Source organism: Dipodomys merriami, unplaced genomic scaffold (genome assembly GCF_024711535.1).
Source record: "Dipodomys merriami isolate MVZ:Mamm:240054 unplaced genomic scaffold, mDipMer1.0.p SCAF_274, whole genome shotgun sequence".
NCBI classification, from domain to species: domain Eukaryota; kingdom Metazoa; phylum Chordata; class Mammalia; order Rodentia; family Heteromyidae; genus Dipodomys; species Dipodomys merriami.
This window is the reverse complement of record NW_027204204.1, coordinates 58,056-81,306: the sequence shown is the minus strand read 5'-3', so window position 1 is coordinate 81,306 and position 23,251 is coordinate 58,056. Positions and strand designations below refer to the sequence as shown.

Genomic DNA, 23,251 nt, shown 5'->3' with positions numbered 1-23,251 from the left:
AGAAGAAATTTTTTAAATGAAAATATAAGTTATTTATTTGTAGGGACTGCTCCTGTTTCGTTTTACACAGAATAGAAACATTTAAGTAGTTTTTATAAACTCATCTATGGACACTAAATGTTTGGATGGACACTAAATGTTTGGATGGACACTAAATGTTTGGATCTCTGTGTGTGTGTGTGTGTGTGTGTGTGTGTGTGTGTGTGTGCGCGCGCGCATGAGTGCGCCTGTCCTGGGGTTTTCAGTCAGGGCAATGTCCCTAAGCGTTTTTTTTTTTTTTTGCTCAGGGCTAACACTCTACCACTTGAGCCACAGTTCCACTTCCTGAATCTCCCGATTATGGAAAATGGAAAACACAGAGAAGTAAACAAAAGAATATCCTGAACAGCCTCCTGTACAACTGTAACAATTTCCTACTAATGGCTCAACCACTTCCACCCCATCCCATTATGAAATAATTCCTAAGTATTTCAGTTTGACTTCAAATATTCAGGGTATATGTTTAAAAGACAAGAAACACTATTTGGACTTGATTATGCAAATAAATTTCAAAAGAGCTATTACTCTTAAATGGAGATTAGTTAAAATTAAATAACTATTTTAAAAAGCATTTATAATGAGACCATTAGCACACCTAGTTTTCCCTTCCTCACTTGGCAGTGCAGGGATGGAATCCAGGTAGTCTTGTTTTTTAGGCCAGGGCTCTATCACTGAACTATTTCCAGCCTTGACTGCTATCCTTAGTTCAAAACATTTATGAGTAATTCCTTAACATCCCCAGGTTCAAAGTCTAATTTTGAATGTACTCAAGTTGCATCACAATTTTTAATTCCATTTTTTTCTATGTAAGTATGAATTAGGTCCTAACATTATTGATCTATCCATTTTTATTTTAATGGAAATAATCAACTCAAAAGTTTTTAATAATTAAATAACTAAAATAAAAGTTTTAAATAATTAAACCCAATATAAACGTAGTAAACATCCAGACGAGTTCACCCCAGCAGGGTAGCACTGATAAGGTATGCTCACAAGTATACATGCTGGGTCAAACTAAGCAAACTGAGGGGGAAACAGAGATGGGAAATAGCTGATTTCATTTATCCTTTGATTCAAAACACTTCCTTCCACACTGATGGGTTTAAATACGATATGAGTTTTATCAAGGAAGTCTACTGGGCCATGCTAACAAAATCCTTCCATGATCTCGCGTTTGTTTACTTAACATTTTCACTGTTTTATTTTGTCCAAATAGCTTGCTTCTTTATTTGAAATGAACTTGAGATCACAGGACCTCAGAGTTGGGAGGGATCCTGTGGCTTCCTGCTCTCAGAAGAGGCAGCTTTGATAGTGGGGTGATATCAGGCCTTCCAAGTGCAAGAGTACCATCAGGAAGCAATCTGCTGACAGCGTATTCTAATTTGCTGACAGATAGGCAAATATGATCAGTCACAGTTTTATTAGCACAACTTAAAATAACTTTGAGTTTGATCCTTTTGCAATGATTAGTAAAGTTGATAGTTCCTCTGACATGTTGAACAATATGGTTACACAAGAATAAAGAAATATATCTGAAAAAAATAAAGATTAGAAACCCACCATCTACAGCAGCATGCAGAAATCAACAGTGCTAGGCTCTACTTGTATAATATGGTAACAAAGGGTTGCAGATGTGTGTCCTATCCATAAATAAAATATCCAATATAAAATATTTGATGGTGTTTTTTTGTTTGACATTAGAAAATCTTAGCAGGTCTAATAAAATATGCATATTAGGTGTGTATTGGGTGTAAAAAGATCACTTTGTGGTTCTTTATACATCTATTGGTATATTAAAGATAGCATTTCACAGTAAATTCACTAATGAAAAACAAAAGTATTTTTATGGAAAACTGGAGCCAGGAACTGGTGGCCTCACACCATAATTCTATAGCTACTCAAAAGATTTGAGACCTAGAAGATCTTGGTTCTAAGCCAGCCTGGGAAGATAAATGTGAGAGACTCTTATCTCTAATTATCCAGCAAAAATCTGGAAGTGAGTGGAGCTGTGGCTCAAGTGGTAACATGCCAGGCTTGAGTGAATCAAGCAAAGCAAGAGTTCATGATATTCTTGAGTTCAAGCCCCAGTACTGGCATTAAAAAAAATTGTGGTGTCAAGGGCTGGGCATGTGGCTCATATTGTAGGAGCCCTAACCTAGCTTAAGGCCCTTGGTTCATTTCCCAGAAGAGGAAAGAAGGAAGGAAGAAAGGAAGGAAGGAAGGGAAGGAAGAAGGAAGGAAGGAAGGAAAGAAGGAAGGAAGGGGGAAGGGAGGAAAAGAAAAAGCAATTGCCAATTAAAAATCTAAAAATATGGCTTCCTGCTGGGAATGTGGCTTAGTGGTAGAGTGCTTGCCTATAATCCTACTACCCGGGAGGCTGATATCTGAGGATCACAGTACAAAGCCAGCCTGGGCAGCCAGTCGCTGGGATTTATTTCCAATTAATCATAGAAAAAGCTGGAGGGCTGGCAATGGGGCTTAGCCTAGCATGCAATTCCTCAATTCAATTCCTCAGTACTATATAAACAGAAAAAGCCTGAAGTGGTGTTGTGGCTCAAGTGATAGACTGCTAGCCTTGAGCAAAAGAAGCTCAGGGACAGTGCCCAGGCCCTGAGTTCAGAACCCAGGACAAAAAGAAAGAAAGAAAGAAAGAAAGAAAGAAAGAAAGAAAGAAAGGAAGGAAGGAAGGAAGGAAGGAAGGAAGGAAGGAAGGAAGGAAGGAAGGAAGAAAGAAAGAAAGAAAGAAAGAAAGAAAGAAGGAAAGGAAGGAAGGAAGAAAGGAAGGAAGGAAGGAAGGAAGAAAGGAAGGAAGGAAGGAAGGAAGGAAGGAAGGAAGGAAAGAAAGAGAGAGAGAAAGAAAGGAGAAAGAGAAAAAGAAAAAGAAAAAGCTGGAAGTGGTGCTGTAGCTAAAGTGGTAGAGTGGTACCCGTGATAAAAAGGAGCTTAAGGATAGCACCCAGGCCGAGTTAAAAAAAAAACAACAAAATACACACACAAAAAGAGTACAACTAATAGAATATTGATACTAGTGCACTAGTATAATAATACATTGTAGTATATAAATATTATAAACAATAACACTACTAGTATGTTGAAGCTGGTAGTATTAATAACTGCTAATAATATCTATTAATGCTATGAATACTATAGTAGTCTTTTGCTTTCCCATGCTTAACATGATGCATTTCTTCTTGTGCATTTGCACAGTCAGGAGACCTCTGTTACCGACACTTCATTGTTTAGTCCCTTGTGAACTCACTCAGATAGGTCTTTAGACATCTTCCTCTTGTTAATACCCATCACCCTTTCACCTTGTCAAGGATAATGAGAACTTTAATCTGTTCTTCCAAGGTGTTAGATTACTAAGGATCACTAACAAGTTTCATAAGCTTAATATGCTTGATCACTCAGTCCTTTTCTTTTTTGAAGCAGATTCTACTTCACATGTAATAAGGATGAAACTATTTATACTTCAGGGTCCGATCAGAATAGAAACTTAATTTTTAAAAAATGAATAAATTAAAGAAATGACACAGAGCTCTTAGAATGATGGACTAAAACTATTCATTGAGTAAGTGATTCAAGTAGTTGGCTACTTTGGACAAATCCAAAAATCTCAGTAATGATCTCAAAGGGCTATCACCAAGAGGTTTGAAGGCAAGACTAGCATTCTGGCACCCCAAATTCCCTAGGCAGGAATGCAAGGGAAGGAAGGCTGGTGATTGGCTGAGGAAAGAAGTGCTAAAGGAGCTGGCTGCAGTGTAAGAAGGCCGAGTACAGAGCATGTGTCCAGGAGATAAGTCTCCATTCTCTCAAGCCCTGTTACTTGGAAAAACTGTCAGAACCTAGCTTGTGATCCTAGTGTGTGGATGAAAAAGGGAACATAATGTCAAACAATGAGTGTCTTTGTCAGGACTATAGGGTAAAAGTTCTGTTTACCATATTTAAAAACAGACAAACAAGAAAGCCATGTTTCAGGTAACTAAGTTCTCAAGGTCTGTCTGCTGTCAAATCTTCTTGTGACTGGAAAGAAACCTAAAGTTGTACTGGAGATAGAGACAGGGGATGGGACAGGGAGTGGGGGGTGGGGTGGGAGAAGAGGGGTCAAGGGAGGGAGAGAAAGAGACAGCATAACTAGGAAATGATGAGAACTCTGCAAAAATAAAGACTAAAAAGAGGGCTGGAAATGTGGCTTAGTGGTAAACTGCTTGCTTGCCTAGCACACATGAAGCCCCGGGTTTGATTCCTCAGTACCACATAAAAACAGAAAAATCTGGAAGTGGCTCAAATGGTAGAGTGCAAAAAAAGCCCCACAATAGTACCCAGGCCCTGAGTTCAAGCTGCAGGACTGGCAAAAAAAACAAAAAACAACAACAAAAAAAAACACCTAAAAACCCAAAAGACCAAAAAGCCCAAAACCTAAAAACAAACACATTTCAGGCCTGGTGCTGGTGGCTCATGTCAGTAATCCTAGCTAGTCAAGATGCTAAGATCTGAGGATTGCAGTTCAAAGCCAACTCTGACAGGAAAGTCCATGAGATTCTAATCTCTAAACTACCAGGAACTAGAAGTGAGCTGTGGCTCAAAGTGGGAAAGTGCTAGCCTTGAGCAGAAAGAGGCTCTGGGACAGTTGGCCAGACCTAGGGCTAACAAAACAAAACAAAAAAGACAAAAATAAAGAAAATGAGGTGGAATAAGTTCATATCCAAAATGACTATTTGTTGATCTAATGACATACTGTTAAAGTAAGAACAACAACAAAGCAGCTTATAAAAGAATGTATACAATATAACCTAATCACTACTTTTACAAATACTTTACCTTAAAAAAAGATACATAGACCAAAGCTAAGGTTATTATAGACAAATGTCAACATATATCTAAGTATAAAATGTACTTTTTAATCTTTTTTTGTCAGTCATGGGACTTGAACTCAGGGCCTGGGCCCTGTCTCTAGCTCTTTAGCTCAAGGCTACTACTCTACCACTTTGAGCCACAGCACCACTTCACCACTTTCTGTTTACTGGTAGTTAACTGGAGATGAGTCTCACAAGCCGGGTGCCAGTGGCTCATGCCTGTAATCCTAGCTACTCAGGAGGCTGAGATCTGAGGATCGAGGTTCAAAGCCAGCCCGGGCAGAAAAGTCCGTGAAACACTTATCTCCAATAAAACACCAGAAAACTGGAAGTGATGCTGTATCTCAAGTGGTAGACTACTTGCCTTGAGCTGAAGAGCTGAGGGACAGTGCTCAGGCCCAGAGTTCAAGCCCTATGACCGACCAAAAAAAAAAAAAAAAGTCTCACGGACTTTCCTGTCCAGGCTGGCTTTGAATCAAGATCCTCAAATTTCAGCCTCCTGAGTAGCTAGGATTATAGGTGTAAACCATCAACACCTGGCAAGTTTTATCTTCTAGTTATGCAGATGTATGTCTATGGATTCAAGCAAAAAGCATGTATTATTTGTGTGGTGGTTAAGAAGTACATAAGAGGGAGGGACTTCCCATCACTTTGCTGGAAAAAGCATTAAAAGAAATGAAGAAGGTATTTGCTTCCATACTTATTAATTTACCCAGTCTTCTTACTAGGAATCTCCAATTTTGGGACTGAGATGGAACTGATTTTTTGTAACATCTGAATACAGGACACTCATAATTGCAAAGTGACATATGTTCATCATTAGTTTTTTATAGTCATTGTGCAGATTAAGATGTTAGCCAAGGGCTGGGAAGGTGGCTCAGTGGTGGAGCACTTGCCTTGCATGCATGAGGCCCTGGGTTCGATTCTTCAGCACTACATAAGCAAAAAGAAAAAAGCCGGAAGTGGCGCTGTGGCTCAAGTGGTAGAGTGCTCGCCTTGAGCTGAAGAGCTGAGGGACAGCGCCCAGGCCCAGAGTTCAGGCCCCACGACCGGACCCCCAAAAAAAGAATTTAGCCTAGTACTTGTCACACTCTAGAATGTATTTTTAACAAATTCATAGTCTAGAGAAAATATATTCTTCTGGGGGTATCTTTTAGAAAGAATAAAACATTTGTATGATAATTTTAAACCTAGGATTATAAACTAATTTTTAAACTAAATGCTGTGCTAATAATATCTACTATTATTAGCATTCAAAATACACAGCTTGAAAATGACAAGAAACGTGGTCTTGACTGGCCTAACTAATGGCCTGTATAATTACACCATGAAGCTCTGCTTTTGCAGTCAAATGTATTTAAACGCATTAGAAAATACATAGTCAATATATAAAGAATGAAACACATAGCAGTGACAGAATTTAACCTTTCCACATATGCTTGAAGTGACTCAAGGCATTTATTTTCTAATTCTAAGTACTACTTACAAGCAATAATACTATAAATTCCACATCCACGCCATTCAATGTCCTCAACTTTTTTCCATTCCATCTAGAAATTTCCATGTATATCAACTGGCTTCTTCTACCTGTTTTTTTTTTTTTTTCCAGGTTACCCACCTCTCCCTAGCAAATGGTTTCTTAATTCTTTAGCCTGTGGCCTGCTCATTTCATTAACTTGCCCGTATCTACCTTTCCTTCAGGCCTATGGTACACTCCAGGCACCCTTTGTTGAGGAGTGAAGGAGACCTTTCCAAGAAGAAAGATAACTCTGCAACTAGTAAGCTCACTAGCTCCAACCTCCTCATCTCTAAACGCAACAGGTGTCTCTTTGGGCTGTACTTTCTAGAACCTCTCTGCCACACCTCCTTGAAAGGCTCTGATTTCTTGATTTGTGTGAGACCGCAGTTGTCCACCTCCTCTACTGGCTTCTCCTCCTCCTCCTCCTCCCTGCTCACATGGGCATCTGTGCTGGGCGGCTTCTCTCTGCACTTTCTCCTGTCCATCTCATTCTCTCCTGTACACTTAGCTCTCCCCCAAGCTGTTAATGCCCTCAATAAATCTCTTACAAGCTGCTTTTCTTCTTTCTCATAGAGGCTGTCCTAGTTCATAGAACCTCATCACCAATCCAAATTCTCATTCCCAATCTCTTTCTTCCTTGAAGTTATTCTATAAGCTATCCATGGAGTAGTCTTTCAAAGGCTCTGATTGCATCCCTTCTATTCAAATACCTTAAGTGGCTCCCCACAATTTCCTGTTCAAAATCTTGGTATGTGATTCAAAGGCCTTTGATTTGCAACTGTCCTAACTATACTAGTTTTGTTTTCCATGTCTGAACTAGGCTGGAAAAACAAAACAAAACATTGTATACATCCTACCATACCTGCTGAAGAACTGGCCAGCACTCAATACTCAGCTCAAATTCCATTTCCCAGCTTGCCTCTCTCCATCATAAGCCATCTCTTCTTCATCCACAGAAAATAACTGACAAGCCGGGCGCTGGTGGCTCACGCCTGTAATCCTAGCTACTCAGGAGGCTGAGATCTGAGGATCGCGGTTCAAAGCCAGCCCGGGCAGGAGAGACCGTGAGACTCCTATCTCCAATAAACCACCAGAAAACCGGAAGTGGCGCTGTAGCTCAAGTGGTAGAGCGCTCGCCTTGAGCTGAAGAGCTGAGGGACAGCGCCCAGGCCCAGAGTTCAAGCCCCACGGCCGACAAAAAAAAAAAAAGAAAATAACTGACAACTTCTTGACAGTACTGGCACCCTTGGGCCTGTTTTTAAAGGACAGGGACACTTCTGAATTTCACTAACTGAATATGACTAGTAGTAGGAGTCTTATTTGTTCTCCATAGTGCTTTCAAGGTAGTAGGAAATTGGAGCTGCTTATGAGGAATTAAAGACTACTCATCATACTCAGTACTGGTGGCTCATGCTTGCAATCTTAGCTAAGGAGGTGAAGATCTGAGGACCAGCCTGAAACTCTTGCCTACAATTAACCACCAAAAAGCTGGAAGTGGATCTGTGGCTCAAGACTGAGTCCCAGAATTGAGCAGACCCAGTACCAGCTGGAGAGAGAGAGAGAGAGAGAGAGAGAGAGAGAGAGAGAGAGAGAGAGAGAGAGAGAGAGAGAGAGAGAGAGAGAGAGAGAGAGTGTGCGCGCATGCGCGCACGCACACACACACACACACACACACACACACACACACACGTATTATTTTGTCATAAAGAATAAAATCATGTCATTTGTAGGAAAATGGATCAAAATAGATGTAATCATATTAAACTACATGAAACAAGTTTCTCTTTTGTAGAAAGCAGAATTTAAAAAGATGAAGGAGGGGTAGGAAGGGAGCTACTAGGGAATAGGATGGGGAGAACAAAGAGAGTATCTGGAAGAGGGTCACAATTAACTCACAACATATTTATGTATGGAAATGTCACAGTGGGGCCTGTTAGTATATGAAATTAGTATTCGCTAATTACCAACCACCCAAATGTTTACCTTAGTGAAGATACAGCAGTGAATAAAATACTACATACATTTTTGTTCATCAGTTTGCTAAAATAAAAATCACCTGGGAATTTGCACTGAAACCAGTAAAGAGCTGTAACAGGAAAAGCTTCAAAGAGGATGTATCATTGGTACAGGGTCTTGAAGGTAATGTAAAAATCTGAATAATCAGAGAAATCTGGAGGATGGCTTTTTAGACCAAGTAAGTCATAGTAGCATAGAAAGCCTCAAATAAGTAGGATATGGCTGAGAGAGGCTGACTTTAGAATGACAGAAAGGATGGGTCCGGGAACACAAGAACTGAAGCTGGGTAAGTATGGGGATGCTCAAAGTCAGGAAGATGAAGCAAGATGTAATACAGATCTAGAAAATTCAAACACTAGAAATGTGTTCTCAAAGGCCATCATATACCAAGTATAATAAAAATAGTTGTATGATTTGGTTTTTATCAGTTTATACAGACCTGTCCCCCCAATTTCACATCTGGATTGATAACACATCCCATGAAAATTTGCTTGTTTAACAATCACTGTATGTTTTAAATTCATGAGTAAAATTACAGAGTATAGGCCTCTAGGATGTGGAGAGTAAAAATAGAAAAAAAAACCCTCCACATTCTTTTGGTTTTGTCTGTTTTTATGTTTTTTGACACAGGGTTAAGCTATGTAGTACAGGCTGGCCTCAAAGTTACTATGTAATACAGATTGTCCTTGAACTTGTAATCACCCTGCCTCAGCCTCCAAATTCTGGAATTATATGCACACAACACTATGCCTTGCATAAAAGCCTTTTCTGTACTCAAATATATATTATATATTGTCTGTTTTCACCAAAGCAAAAGACTAAAGACTAAAAGACTTGTAGCTGATCTAAAAACTGAAGACAGCTGGGCACCAGTGGCTCATGCCTGTAATCCTAGCTACTCAGGAGGCTGAGATCTGAGGATCGAGGGTTAAAGCTAGCAGGGGCAGGAAAATCCGTGAGACTCTTATATCCAATAAGCCACCAGAAAACCAGAAGTGATGCTGTAGCTCAAGTGGTAGAGTGCTCGCCTTGAGCTGAAGAGCTGAGGGACAGAGCCCAGGCCCAGAGTTCAAGCCCCAGGACTAGAAAAAAAAAAAGACTGAAGACAGAGTCCTAATTTATGTGACAGTGGTCTGCTCAGAAGCAACAAACACATAAACACAGCGAAAAGGAACTTAAATGAATTCTTTGTCATGTTGCTTTCCAGAATTTTATCAAATTGAGAAGCCAGGTGTGCTAGTGGCTCATGCCTATAATCCTAGCTACTCAAGAGGCTGAAAACCTGAAGTGTCGATGTGGCTCAAAGTGGTAGCGTACTAGTCTTGAGCAAAAAGAGCTCCAAGACCAAAAATAAATAATGAAATAAATGAGAAGAAAATCTGAGGTGAAACAAAGAAAGAAATCTTACTAATGCAAAAGTTGCCTGACTAGACAATCATTCTGACTAATAATGTCAAAATGCACTGTACCTTGCACCCTTCCTCCTATCAGCTTAGAGTGGATGGCATATACAAAATTAGGATAATAAATAATATCAATAGACGTCATTCACATGCCCCCATAGCACTTTCTAGACACTTCTGTTACGGAACATGAATTCTCTTACCTAGACATGACTTTATGTATGAAACTGGAATACCCCAAAGTCATAAGGAAGAGTAAAACCACCAGTGGTCACTGTTTTCTTTCTTTCCATGCATAGCCAACCTTGGTTTACTATACAGTATCTCACTTGATCTTCCCAATATGAATGTCCAGTTTATAGCTGAAGGAACTCACATTTCAGGGAAGCTATGGGGTTTGTACTTGGTCACAAAACTAGCAGGTGGCAGACAAGTTCTCTAACTTGATCTGCCTGCTCTTGTAAATCATTAGATTAGACTCCCTATTCTAAATCTATGGGACCAAATTCAAAAGTAAGAGACAGGTACTGGGTATGGTGGTACACACCTGTAACCCCAGCATTTGGAAGGCTGAGCAGAAAACTGAAGAGTTTGAGGCCGGCTTAGACTATATAGAGACACTGTCTCAGAAAACAAACAACAATAACAACAACAAAAACCCAATCTACATATATATGGAAGCTGGCTTTATTTCTTACTATGTAAAAGAGTTAGGGAAGGCATCAGGTGACAGATTCCTTCACTCTGAACTGAAAACTTCATACTGGGTTTGTGAAGGGTAGCAAGGCACAACTAGGAATTGGGAGTCTTACTGTCCTTTCAGCAGGACAACTTCTTTTACATCACAATCCAATGTATTGACAAGGTTGAAGTATTTTTCTTGGTTAGTCATATCTATAAAGCTCCTCAGCCAGTTGAAGATTTAAGTAGTCTTCAGATGACCTAAAGATGCTTGAAAAGAATCTTCTTAGAATTCCAGTGACCCACGCTACTTGTGCTCACTCCTAGCAGCACAACTAACCTTTTAAATATAGTTCTTTCTACATAAAATAAATCCATAAGACACTTCTAAAAATAATTCTCTACTGTAATTCCCTCCTCTTGCATCTGGGCACAGATGTCATATTTCCTCTACAAAGCTTCCTTTTATGTTGCAAGAGTAAGCATCTCAATTTAAAGCTGAACCAGAACAATCTAGAGCTACCAACTCCTTCACAGGAAGTATTTTTTTGTACTTTACATAATGGTCTGACTGCAATTGGACATCCTTATATCAGAATTGTGCAATACATTTAACTAGGAAATAGAGCACTTAGGGTTTTTGAAGTTCTGCCTCCTCTCCCGACTCATTGCTGCTAACATGTGGCCTTTCACAGAAGGGTCGATGAGATAGATCTGGGCTAACCAGAGATAAAGAGTATGAACACAGGAAATGAGGGGCTAGAAGATGAAAGCACGTGTCAGGTCATTCAGGAGTATGAAACTTGTCATCTGAGAAAACTGGCAAACTGTTCTAATGGTGAAATAAACATACAAATGAATAAGATACAGTTAGTCACTTCCACTTTTCCCCTTCCATTACTGGTGTTCTGGCACACAGCCATATATAATCTGCAATAATCTGTCACTATGGGGCACCACCCATTTCCTCTGCCCCACCCTCAGCTGAGCTGTGACCAGGACACTTCTGGATGGCCAATGTAACCTTCAGACCATCAAAAATGCCAACTTTTCCTTTCCAATGTGACCTGAAATTCACATCAGCCACACTTAGAAGTCTTTAAACATTCAAAAGTCTTAAGAAAGAAATAAACAATATGTCATATTTCAAAATGTTTTCAATCATCTGAAACTTTTAATTTCCTTTGTTAATACATTAGATAAAATACTCCACCACACAGGGACTATGCCCTCAAAACTTCTTGAATGAAAGCTGTATCGGTACACAATTCTAAGACAGAATTTACACATAAAACATGTACAAAATTAAGGATTTGTCCAGGGTTACAGATCAGTGTATACATTTTATTTAAAACTTAGTCTGAGGGCCTCATGAAGTTGGTAAACCAAAATCAAGCTAAAACAAAACCACTTTGAGTAGCTTTACTGATTTATAAAATGTTTCACATTGACTTTTTTTAATATGCAAATTGTGAGTTGTCACATTAAAAAATATCTACTTGCTTACTTCATCAAATTATATTTATGGACTACAGTGGTCTCAATTATTAATTACCTCATAGTTAAGATATTTTGTCTTCATATTTCTCTAGGTAACTAACACTATTTACAAACATGAGAAACCACAGTCGATGTGACCAAATGCTCTGATCTTGCTGCCTGTAAATTCAGTTTTTATATTGTTTTCTGTTTCTGTGAAAGAAGTAAAATAGGAAGAGTGATATTTTTAAGGAGCTCTGAGATAAACAGAGTGCTGTTTTGAGTAGCTTCATTTTCAAAAACTGCTTTAAAGTAATACCACACATTAGCATATATTGCATCCATCCTTAATAAAGATGACCTCTAGTAAATTTAAACCTTTTTTAAATAAAAGACTCATATGCTAAGATTTTGATGTTTACCCCCTCAAAAAATCAAACAAAGGCCCAATTAAAAAATGACCTTAATGTTTATTTTAGAATATCAAACTACAAATTAAAATAAATAGAGCATATGAATGCAATGGCTTTTGGGGTTGATGGTTTGCAGCTGAACTTTGAGTTAAGGCCATAAATATTCACATGAAATTCAACAGGGAGTTTAAGTTACTCTTGTGCATTAACACTGGTAAGAATGGAGCCATTTCCAATAAGGTATTTAATGCAAACTAGAAGACCATGCAAAGTACATGTGAAATGCAGGTGTCAGTCTTTCCAATCCAACAGACCATAGTCCCTAAACACACTTTATGTGCCACAGCAATTGGTAAATTGGCCCTTAAGATGGCTTAAAAAAAAAAGGTGTCTCCTACTTAGAGGAACGATAAAACTGAAGACAATTTCACTTAAAAAAATACCACTAGGCTATCAAGGACTTTCATCCCCAGAAAGGAAGTTATTACAGATACCTAAGTTTTATAAGCGAGATTCAAACACAGGACTTCCTGATCGGACAATTAACATCACAAACACTTTCTACGGCTTTACATGCTGATCCTTGGGAAAGAATTTTCTAAAAATGTTTCCAGGACTTCCCCTATACCCCTACAAAAGAGAAAAACCACACTCAGGCTACACAAATCTTAGGTAAAAAACAAAGATATTCTGATCATGCCTACCATTATGGAGGGAACATGTAAATATTAGAGCAGGTTACTGCTGTCAATAATCCTTTCAGCTCAGGTTTTAATGTTTTATGCACTCTCTCCCACCCAGCATGCTCAAGATGGGACAAAGCATTGGACAGGAGGAAGAGAAAGGACTACTTACCAACTCCTCGATAATGTAGGAAAGACGAATAACCATTCACATTTTAAATTCCAAATTAAGTGCTCTTTTAAGCGTGTATAAAGAAGAATCTTCAAGAAGCCTGGTATGATCCCAACAAGGAACTGCAGAGACAGCAGAATGCTCTGGGTGCCCCACTCTGCTATCACTCAGCAGGCTGAGGTATTTCCTGTTCCCTCCCATTGGTTCTTACAGGTGCATGAGCCAATGGGTGGTGCCAATCTACTCTTCCGCTTGTATGTAATTCACAAAGGGAGATTTAAAATGTCATAGAATTTCAGGACAGGACCATCTTGAGCTAATACTACGAGCCTTCCAAACTAGGTTGATTATGAAATGACGATAATCATCTTGTTAAAGCATTGTAATTATGGTTATCATATTAAACCTAAAAGGGCTTTTCCAGTCAGGTCTGGTGGTGAGATCTGTAGTCCCAGCACTTGAGAGGCTGACATTAGGAGGACTGACTTTGAGGGCAACCTAAGCTGCACAGCAAGACTCAGTTAAAAAAAAAAAAAAAAGCAAGCCAGGCGCCAGTGGCTCATGCCGTAATCCTAGCTACTCAGGAGGCTGAGATCTGAGGATCACGGTTCAAAGCCAGTCCAGGCAGAAAAGTCCGTGAGACTCTGATCTCCAATAAACCACTAGAAAACTGGAAGTAGCATTGTGGCTCAAGAGGTAGAACACTTGGCTTGAGCTGAAGAGTGCAGGGACAGCACCCAGGCCCAGAGTTCAAGCCGCACTACTGACAAAAACAAACAAAAAAAACCCCCAAAACCCAAGCAAACAAACAACAAGCAAAAACAAATAACAAGGGCTGGGAAGGTGGCTCAGTGGTAGAGTGCTTGCCTTGCATACATGAGGCCCTGAGTTCATTCTTCAGTACCACAAAAACAGAAAAAGCTGGAAGTGGCGCTGTGGCTCAAGTGGTAGCCTTGAATTGAAGAGCTGAGGGACAGTGCCCAAGCCCAGAGTTCAGACCCCACGACTGGAAAACAAACAAACAAAAAAACTAAAAACAAATAACAAACCTCTTTTTCTAGAACCCAGTACACAAAAGTAAGGATTTTTAAAAAATATATTTTAAGGGGCTGGGAAGGTGGCTCAGTGGTAGAGCGCTTGACTTGCATGCCTGAGGCCCTGGGTTCCATTCCTCAGCACCACATAAGCAAAAAGAAAAAAGCCAGAAGTGGTGCTGTGGCTCAAGTGGTAGAGCGCTAGCCTTGAGCTGAAGAGCTGAGGGACAGCGCCCAGGCCCAGAGTTCAGGCCCCAGGACCGGACCAAAAAAAAAAAAAAAAAAAAAAAAAAAAAAAAAATATATATATATATATATATATATATTAAATGTTTTCCAAACATTTCAAACAAGCATGTTGGAGGCAATGGCATAGGGTCTAGCAGGAAAAGGAAAAACTTCTCACCATGAGTCACCAGTGACTAAGTTATTTTAATTTAGGCTTAAAGCACATTCCATACTCATATAGAAAAATGTACATGCAGAAAAATGATAGTAACCCCAGAAACCAGAGCTGACCAATTTTCAGGATCAATATCAGCATCTAAGAAAATCAGGTGTGGCAGGGCGCGGGTAGCTCACACCTGTAATCCTAGCTACTCAGGAGGCTGAGATCTGAGGATCACAGTTTAAAGCCAGCCCGGACGGGAAACTCCCTGAGACTCTTATCTGCAATAAACCACTAGAAAACCGGAAGTGGCTCTGTGGCTCAAGTGGTAGAGCACTTGCCTTGAGCTGAAGAGGCAGAGACAGCGCCCAAGCCCAGAGTTCAAGCCCCATGACCGAACAAAAAAAAAAGAAAAGAAAAAGAAAATCAGGTGGTTTTTTTCTTGTTGTTGTTTTAAAACAGGGATAATGCTCTTGTCCATAATTTTCCATATTGTTATTTTGATGTTACCAGTGTTCAGTGCCTAAGGCAACATCAACAGACATCCATCCATTAGTCTGTGTGATAATAAACAGTTTTCACAGGTTTTAGCCAGACTGAGACACAGACATCTCAGGTATATGGTGTGAAATGGTAGGAATGGATTTTATTTGCATTCAACAGCAACAGAAATACTAAATTCAGGACTGTTTAAAGAAGAATGAAAAACCCAGAGAGCAACATATACAGATAAAATCTACCATTTTAAGCTATACTTTACTATACTTTACTTCCTTATGTTTAAAATAATACTCAGGAGGATCTGGCTGAGATCCAGAAGATAGAGGTTCAAAGCCAGCCCAAGCAGAAAAATCTTTGAGACTCTATCTCCAATTAACCCACAAAAACCTGGGCTAGAGTGGGATGCCAGAGGTTTACACCTGTAATCCTAGCTACTCAGGAGGCTGATATCTGAGGATGGTGGTTCAAAGCCAGCCTGGGCAGGAAAGTCCATGACACTCATATCTCCAATTAATCATAGAAACAGCCAGAAGTGGCACTATGGCTCAAGTGGTAGAGCCCAGGGACAGTGCCCAAGGTTTAGAGTTCAAGCCCCAGGGCTGGCATTAAAAAAACTGGGCTGGAGGCATGGCTAAAGTGGTAGATCAATCCTTAGTACCATAAAAAAGTTTACATATACTAACTATAATATAACAACATTATAAACATATATTATTATTATTTTGGGGGGGGTCCGATTGTGGAGCCTGAACTCTGGGCCTGGGCGCTGTCCCTCAGCTCTTCAGCTCAAGGCTAGCGCTCTACCACTTGAGCCACAGCACCACTTCCGGCTTTTTTTTTTGCTTATGTGGTGCTGAGGAATTGAACCCAGGGCCTCAGGCATGCAAGGCAAGCACTCTACCACTGAGCCACCTTCCCAGCCCTATAAACATATATTAATCTATCAGGTTTATCAACTGTCAGGGTCAGAAGTGAATTCTCCCCTTAGGAATTACCCCTGCTGTCTTCACTGGCAGCAATAATTATCTGTATAATTACACTTAAATATTATTTGAGCCTAAAATAAGTCCTTAAATTTAATACAATTCAACAATTAGGATGTTAGTTAAAAGGCATCAGACACCATCCTTTTGAAATCAAGAAAATGGATGTCAGGGCTGGAAATATGGCTTAGTGTTAGAGTGCTTGCCTAGCATGCATGAAGCCCTAGGTTCGGTTCCTTAGTACCACATAAACAGAAAAAGCCGGAAGTGGTGTTGTGGCTCAAGTGGTAGAGTGCTAGCCTTGAGCAAAAGAAACTCAGGGACTGAGCTTTAGGCCCTGAGTTCAAGCCCCTGAATTCAAGCACCAGAACTGGCAAAAAAAAAAAAAAAAAAAAAAAAAAGAAAAGAAAAGAAAAGAGAAAAGATGGCTGTCAGTAAGCATGACACAAGGACAAACACTATAATTTAACATAAAAGAATATTATGTAATAAGAAAAAGCACAGAATTTAGGGAATGCAAAGGAGAGAGAAACAAGGAGGATGATCAGAAATGACCTCATGAAAGATAAGACTGTAGCTCAGTAGTAAGATGCTTGCCTGGATATTTCCATCCCAAGCACTGGAAAGAAAAAAAATCTATAAAATGAGGAACAGGGGTATGTAGGCAAGAGAAAGAGCAGGAACAAGACCAGAGGGTGGCAAAGTAGGAAGAAGTTGACTAGTAAGCAGGCCAGTCTGATGGGGCAAAGGATGTCTTTGTGGGTACAAATCAGGTGATAAAACCTAAGAACAGGTTGATAAATCTGTACTCAGGTCAGTAGGCCAAGTTAGAGGTTTTGAACTTACATACAAAATCAGAATGTCGGGCTGGGAAGGTGGCTCAGTGGTAGAGTGCTTGCTTTGCATGCATTAGGCCCTGGGTTCGATTCCTCAGCACCACATAAACAGAAAAAGCCAGAAGTGGTGCTGTGGCTCAAGCGGTAGAGCGCTCGCCTTGAGCTGAAGAGCTGAGGGACAGCGCCTAGGCCCAGAGTTCAGGTCCACAACCGGCAAAAAAAAAAAAAGAAAAGAAAAGAAAAGAAAAGAAAACCAGAATGTCCTCTAGGCAGAGCAAAAGACTAACAGTGTATGGCATCTCAGAAGGACAAAAAGGTGAATGGAAAATTGACATAGGAGTCATTCCTGAGAACTTTATTAAGATCCTCAAAGCCAGACACTGGTGGCTCAGGCCACCTAGATAACTCAGGAGGATTGAGATTTGAAGCCAGTATAGATATAAAAAGTCATTAAGACTCTTATCTGCAATTAAGCAAAAATCCAAAAAGCTGGAAGTGGAGGTGTGGCTCAAGTGGTAGAGTGCCAGTCTTGAGTGAAAAAACTAAGGTTCTGAGTTCAAGTCCCAGTACTAGCACAATAAAAAACAAACAAACATGCATTATACATACTGGCTCTGAAATAAAAGATGGTAATGTGCATGCTGAGTTCCAAGAGGAGAATTTTACTCCCCAGGGATAGATAGCAACCCCTTTTGAGTTCTCATAGCTTGGTAAGTATGCTATAGGCATCTAGTGAATCATCAAGACCAGAGAAGATGCAGAAGACAGCCTTGCACAAAGAATTCTGAGGTCCCTAAGTATCAAGAGAGCCATAGTTGAGAAACCCTAAGAAACTGGAGCTGTCCTCCCAGACTCTGAATCCAGAGCCTTCCACTTATGGTACACATGACCCTGGGAAAGTCAGTCAGTTCTCTCAGAGGATGAAAATATTAGGAATATCTGAAGCAAGGCATGATAGCTCACACCTGTAATCCTAACTTCTCAGGAGAATGAGATCTGAGGATCAAAGCCACACAGAGCAGGTAAGTGTGAAAGGCTTATCTCCAATTAACCAACAATAAGCCAGAAATTGAGGTGTGACTCAAGTTCTAAAGCACCAGTCTTGAACTGAAAAAGGTAAGGGAGAGCAAGAGGGCCTGAGTTCAAATCTAGTTCCAGCAGGAAGGTAGGAAGGAAGGAAGGAAGGAAGGAAGGAAGGAAGGAAGGAAGGAAGGAAGGAAGGAAGGAAGGAGAAAGAGGCAGAGGGGGAGAGAGAGTGAAAGGAAGGAAGGAAGAAAGGATTGTGCCTTGATTAGTGCCATCTATTGTAATAGGTAAATGTATTTGAATTGTCATTATTCTGGATCACTCTGGTTATAAGCCAGTGTCATTAGACAGAAAATGAGACACATAAAATTAAATAAATAATTTTTTTCTTTTTGTCTGCAACCAGGACTGGAACTCTATCTGACGCTTCCCCTCATTAGCTGGGGCTCTACCAACTGGGCCATGCCTCTAAACCCTAAATTGCTTTTTATTCAGCCCACAATCTCACCCTAATTAATGTAGAATTACAGATAGGCCATAAATAAATATCATGTATTTCTTTTTCTAAGCTGAATCTAAGAAACAGTAACAGACTTCTAACAAAGAAATCAATGAAATGAGTGTGTAGGCTAAACAATTACAAACTAAACTCGATGCTGAAATACAACTGCGCAATCTCTCACAACTCAAAAAAAAACTCAAAAAACTATTGTGATTGGCAGGAATCAAACACTGAGGAACTGAAAGATATTTTCTCTTTGAAGGGTCACAAAATATTTTTTAGATGGAATATTTCTTGCTTTCTCTCTCACATCCTTCCACTCCCTTTCTTTGTGTCTTTCTTGTGTCTGTATGTTTACTTTTGGGGAAGAGGGAAGAAACCGAGGAAAAGGGGAAAATTACAAAGGAAAAAAGGCTTTTAAGCTAAAAGTGTACAGAAAATAAACCTAAAACCAGTAGATATGAATACTGGCAAGCAACCGGGACATTTATGCAGGCTGGCTTAAACATTAAACCAAATTAGATATGCAGCTCTCCAGTGAGATTACAATGGCTTGACTGTACAGGACTCAAGGGGTAAAGGAAGTGTGAAGTGGGTTATTGTTTCCTGGGCAGAATTTGGATCTTGCTAAACTACAACTGAGGATAGTTAAAGAACCCAGGGGAACTTCCATCAGAGATGGCTGCAACCATTCCTTTGGAAGGGCATCTTAATCTCTTCTTTATCTTTTTTTTTTTTTTTTTGTCAGTCCTGGGGCCTGAACTCTGGGCCTGGGCGCTGTCCCTCAGCTCTTCAGCTCAAGGATAGCGCTCTTCCACTTGAGCCACAGTGCCACTTCCAGCTTTTTCTGCTTATGTGGTGCTGAGGAATCGAGCCCAGGGCCTCATGCATGCAAAGCAAGCACTCTACCACGGAGCTACCTTCCCAGCCCCTCTTCTTTATCTTTTTAAACAGAAAATAAATGGTTTAAATGAATGAAGGCATACAGACTTAATACTTATAGTTTCTTGTCCTATAAGTTTTAGTTTTTGAAATAACAATTCCCACAGAATTCCTATACTCCCTTTCCCTTCCTCCTATCCCATGGAATAAAAAATTATTAGAGGCCTTCCCTGTCACTAAGAATTCTATCAGAAGCCAGGCACAGTAGTTCAGGCCTGTAACCTTAGCTACTCAGGGGGCTGAAATCGGGAGGATCACAATTTAAGGCTGGCCCAGGCAGAGATGCAAGAGCCCTTTATAAGCAATATATGGCTACAGTGGCATGTGCTTCTCATCCCAGCTACATGAGAGGCTGAGATTGGGATGATTATGGCTTTAGGCCAGCCTAGAGAAAAAAGGTTTTAAGCTTGTATCTGGGTGGAAGAAGCTGTGTGCAATGGTACCTGTAAAGGCAGGAAGGATGAAACAGGATGATGGTGATCCAGGAATGACACACTGGGCAAACAGTGAGACTATATCTCAAAACGAGCAGTGCGAAAAGGAGTTGGAGGGGAGGCTCAGCAGTGCAGTGCCTGCCTGTCAAGAGGAAAGCCCTGAGTTCAAACCTCACCACTACCACCAAAAAGACACAAGAGAACAAACAAAAAACCCCAACAACAACCAGGTAGTACATCATGAATTTCTCTATTATATTGTAGAATTACTGGCATATCACAGAGCATTGTATGTAATATATATATATATATATATATTATATGCACATGTACATATACATATATATTGTGCACTACATAACAAATACACTGCCCTTTTAAATAACCTTGAGTTACCTGGCTTTTATTTGAATTTTATCTAGCATTCTGGAAAAATAAATTTAATGTAAAAAATTACACTCCATCCCACCAAAATGATAATGTCTGATATTTTTAATTTGTGTTTGAGCTGTTGTCCCTTTCATCTGCTTTTCTATTTCTCAGGGGAGGATATCCACTGAGTGGAAATTTCATAACCACATCAAGTTCCACACTAGCAACCTGCTCAGAACTGTTCTGTATCAGCTAACGTCAAACAACATTCCTAAATACAAAATGTCCTCTATTGTCACCTTCATGAAAAGAGCTTTGAGATTTTTTTTTTTGTGGTGCCAATATTAGGGGGCTTGAACTCTGGGTGCCGTCCCTGAGATTTTTTTTTTTTGGGTCCGGTCGTGGGACCTGAACTCTGGGCCTGGGCGCTGTCCCCCAGCTCTCCAACTCAAGGCTAGCGCTCTACCACTTGAGCCACAGTGCCACTTCCAGCTTTTTTTCTTTTTGCTTATGTGGTGCGAGGAATGGAACCCAGGGCCTTAGGCATGCAAGGCAAGCGCTCTACCACTGAGCCACCTTCCCAGCCCTCCCTGAGGTTTTTTGCTCAAGGCTAGCACTCTACCTCTTGAGTAACTAGGATTACAAGAGTAAGCCACCAGTGTCCAGCTCAGGAATTTTTTTTTTCTTGGATTTAAACAGTAGGTTTTGGAGCTGAGTGGGAGTTTAGCACAGTGATAGAGTTTTTGCCCGGCATGTGTGGAGAACCTAAGTTTGATCCCCAGCATATGCATGCAACATGCATACAAACATACATAGCAGCTCTAGGTTAGCCTCTATGTTACACCTTTGGGAATTAATACATCATTCCTTTCTTCCTCTAAGTTGAAGCTGCCCATTACTAAACACAGTCAATAGATTTTTTTTTTTAAACAGTATATTTTAAACCTGAATTAGGTATCTAAGCAACTGGAATGGTGTGGTCATCATGTCCAATTTTTCCCTAAAAGCATCATTTTCAAAGTTTGTTTCTAAAAAAGAAAGAAAGAATGACAGAGAAACTGGCAGAGAAGTGAAAAATTTAACAAACTAAACACAAAATTGTAGGATATAACCATAGCAGAGTGTGTGCATTGGAGAGAATATTTAAAAGGTGGTTAGGGTGATATTAACATATACTAAGTGCTGTGAATAAGTGCCTAGTCTTCAGTTTCAATTTTTCCTTGTCAAAGAAGGAGGCAGCCCCCTTCATTGACTCCCACCTTCCCCCCCCAATGCATTCCTCTATTTCTTCTTCTTTTTTTTGGGGGGGGGGGTCGGTGAACTCTGGGCCTGGGTGCTGTCCCTCAGCTCTTCAGCTCAAAGTGAGCGCTCTACCACTTGAACCACAGTGCCACTTCTGGTTTTCTAGTGGTTTATTGAAGATAAGAGTCTCACAGAATTTCCTGCCTGGGCTGGCTTTGAACCATGATCCTCAGATCTCAGCCTCCTGAGTAGCTAGGATTACAGGCATGAACCACCCGCGCCCGGCTCATTTTATTTTATTTTATTTTAGTCTTTTCTTTTTTGGTACTGGGGATTGAACTCAGGACATCGCACTTGCTAGGCAAGCGCTTTGCCACTGAGCTATATTTTTGTGGGTCATGGGGCTTTAACTCTGAGCCTGAGCACTGTCCCTCAGCTCTTCAGCTCAAGGCTTGTGCTCCACCACTGAGCCACAGAGCCACTTCTGGTTTTCTCGAGGTTTATTGGGGATAGGAGTCTCATGGACTTTTCTGCTGGGGCTGGCTTTAAACTGAGATCCTCAGACCTCAGCTTCCTGAGTAGCTAGTATTACAGGCATGAGCCACCAGCAACCAGCTTATCATTTTAATAGACACTGACTTTCCTCCCACCAGGACCTAAAAAGTCTATGCTCCATAGCTTGCCCTGGAATTATAAAACCTTCAGTCTTGTAACTTTTGGGATGAGAAATCCAATTGGAAATTGGTATGTGTTCAGTGATTCCTATTTCTGTGTCCATACTCTGTCTCTGTCTCTGTGTCTCTGTCTCTCTGTCTGTCTCTCTCTCTCTCTTGACCTTTAAGCTGTCTCCAACACATCAAAGTTAAAAAACCCCCTTTCCCAACCTGGTATATAGTTCTTCTAAATCTGAGCGGTAAATATTGAAACTGACATGCTGCCAATCTGAAAAACTTTAACTCCTTTTTGAGCTTAAAAAAAAAGGAAGGAAGGAAGGAAGGAAGGGAGAAAGAAAGAAAGAAAGAAAGAAAGAAAGAAAGAAAGAAAGAAAGAAAGAAAGAAAGAAAGAAAGAAAGAAAGAAGAAAGAAAGAAAAGGAAAAGCACAAACAAAAGTCCTAGCAGTCCAGGAAAATTCCAGGATCAAAATAAACATTTTAATTAATCCAGCACGTGGATCTCCAAAAAAGATCGTTTTCCCCCAGCTTTCATGAACGGCCTGGAACGCCTCCCACGACCCCGACCGGACCTGGTCAGGCAGCACAAATCTCCATCTTTCCAGGACTCTTGTAAAGAATCTCCAAGATGTTTCACTACATAGCCAGGCTTCACTGAGACCCCAGACTCAACCTCGGGGGAGACCCCGGGTTGAGGTCTGTAAGCAGCGCGGGTCTGAGGTCTATAAGCAGCGCGGGTCTCAGATCTCCCCCCCTGGAGACTCGGACCAGGTTCCCCACGGTGCTGTTCCCCAGGTGGGGCAACTCTCAGCCCTGCCACCTCCTGCCTCCCCCTCCCTCTCCTCTACAGGCCCCCTCCCCCACTGGCATCCAGTCTCTCCGCACTGTCCCGCCTTCTCTCCAGGAGCCCTTCCCTATACCTTCGGTCCTGGTCCCTTTTAGGGGCTCCCTCCCTTTACTCTGCTACCCCAAGCCTTCACAGCCAGCCTAGCTCCTCTAGGGGACTCATCTTCAGACCCCCTTTCCCCACCTCTCTTGGGGATCTCATGGCTTATCTC

At 40.6% G+C, this 23,251-nt stretch overlaps 1 protein-coding gene across 2 annotated transcripts in view; it reads right to left on the bottom strand.

Moving 5' to 3' along the window:
* The window catches only part of LOC138837695 (serine/threonine-protein kinase TAO3), a 134,161-nt gene that overhangs the window by 109,091 nt on the left and 1,819 nt on the right, over nucleotides 1-23,251 (bottom strand). Inside the window, exon 1 of one of the 2 annotated variants that reach the window (XM_070036636.1) lies at nucleotides 13,262-13,368. The exons of the other annotated variant lie outside the window; for it this stretch is intronic. The gene's annotated coding sequence lies outside the window, so the exon portion shown is untranslated. Of the gene's footprint in view, nucleotides 1-13,261; nucleotides 13,369-23,251 lie in introns of those variants that run through there. 2 annotated transcript variants of the gene reach the window in all.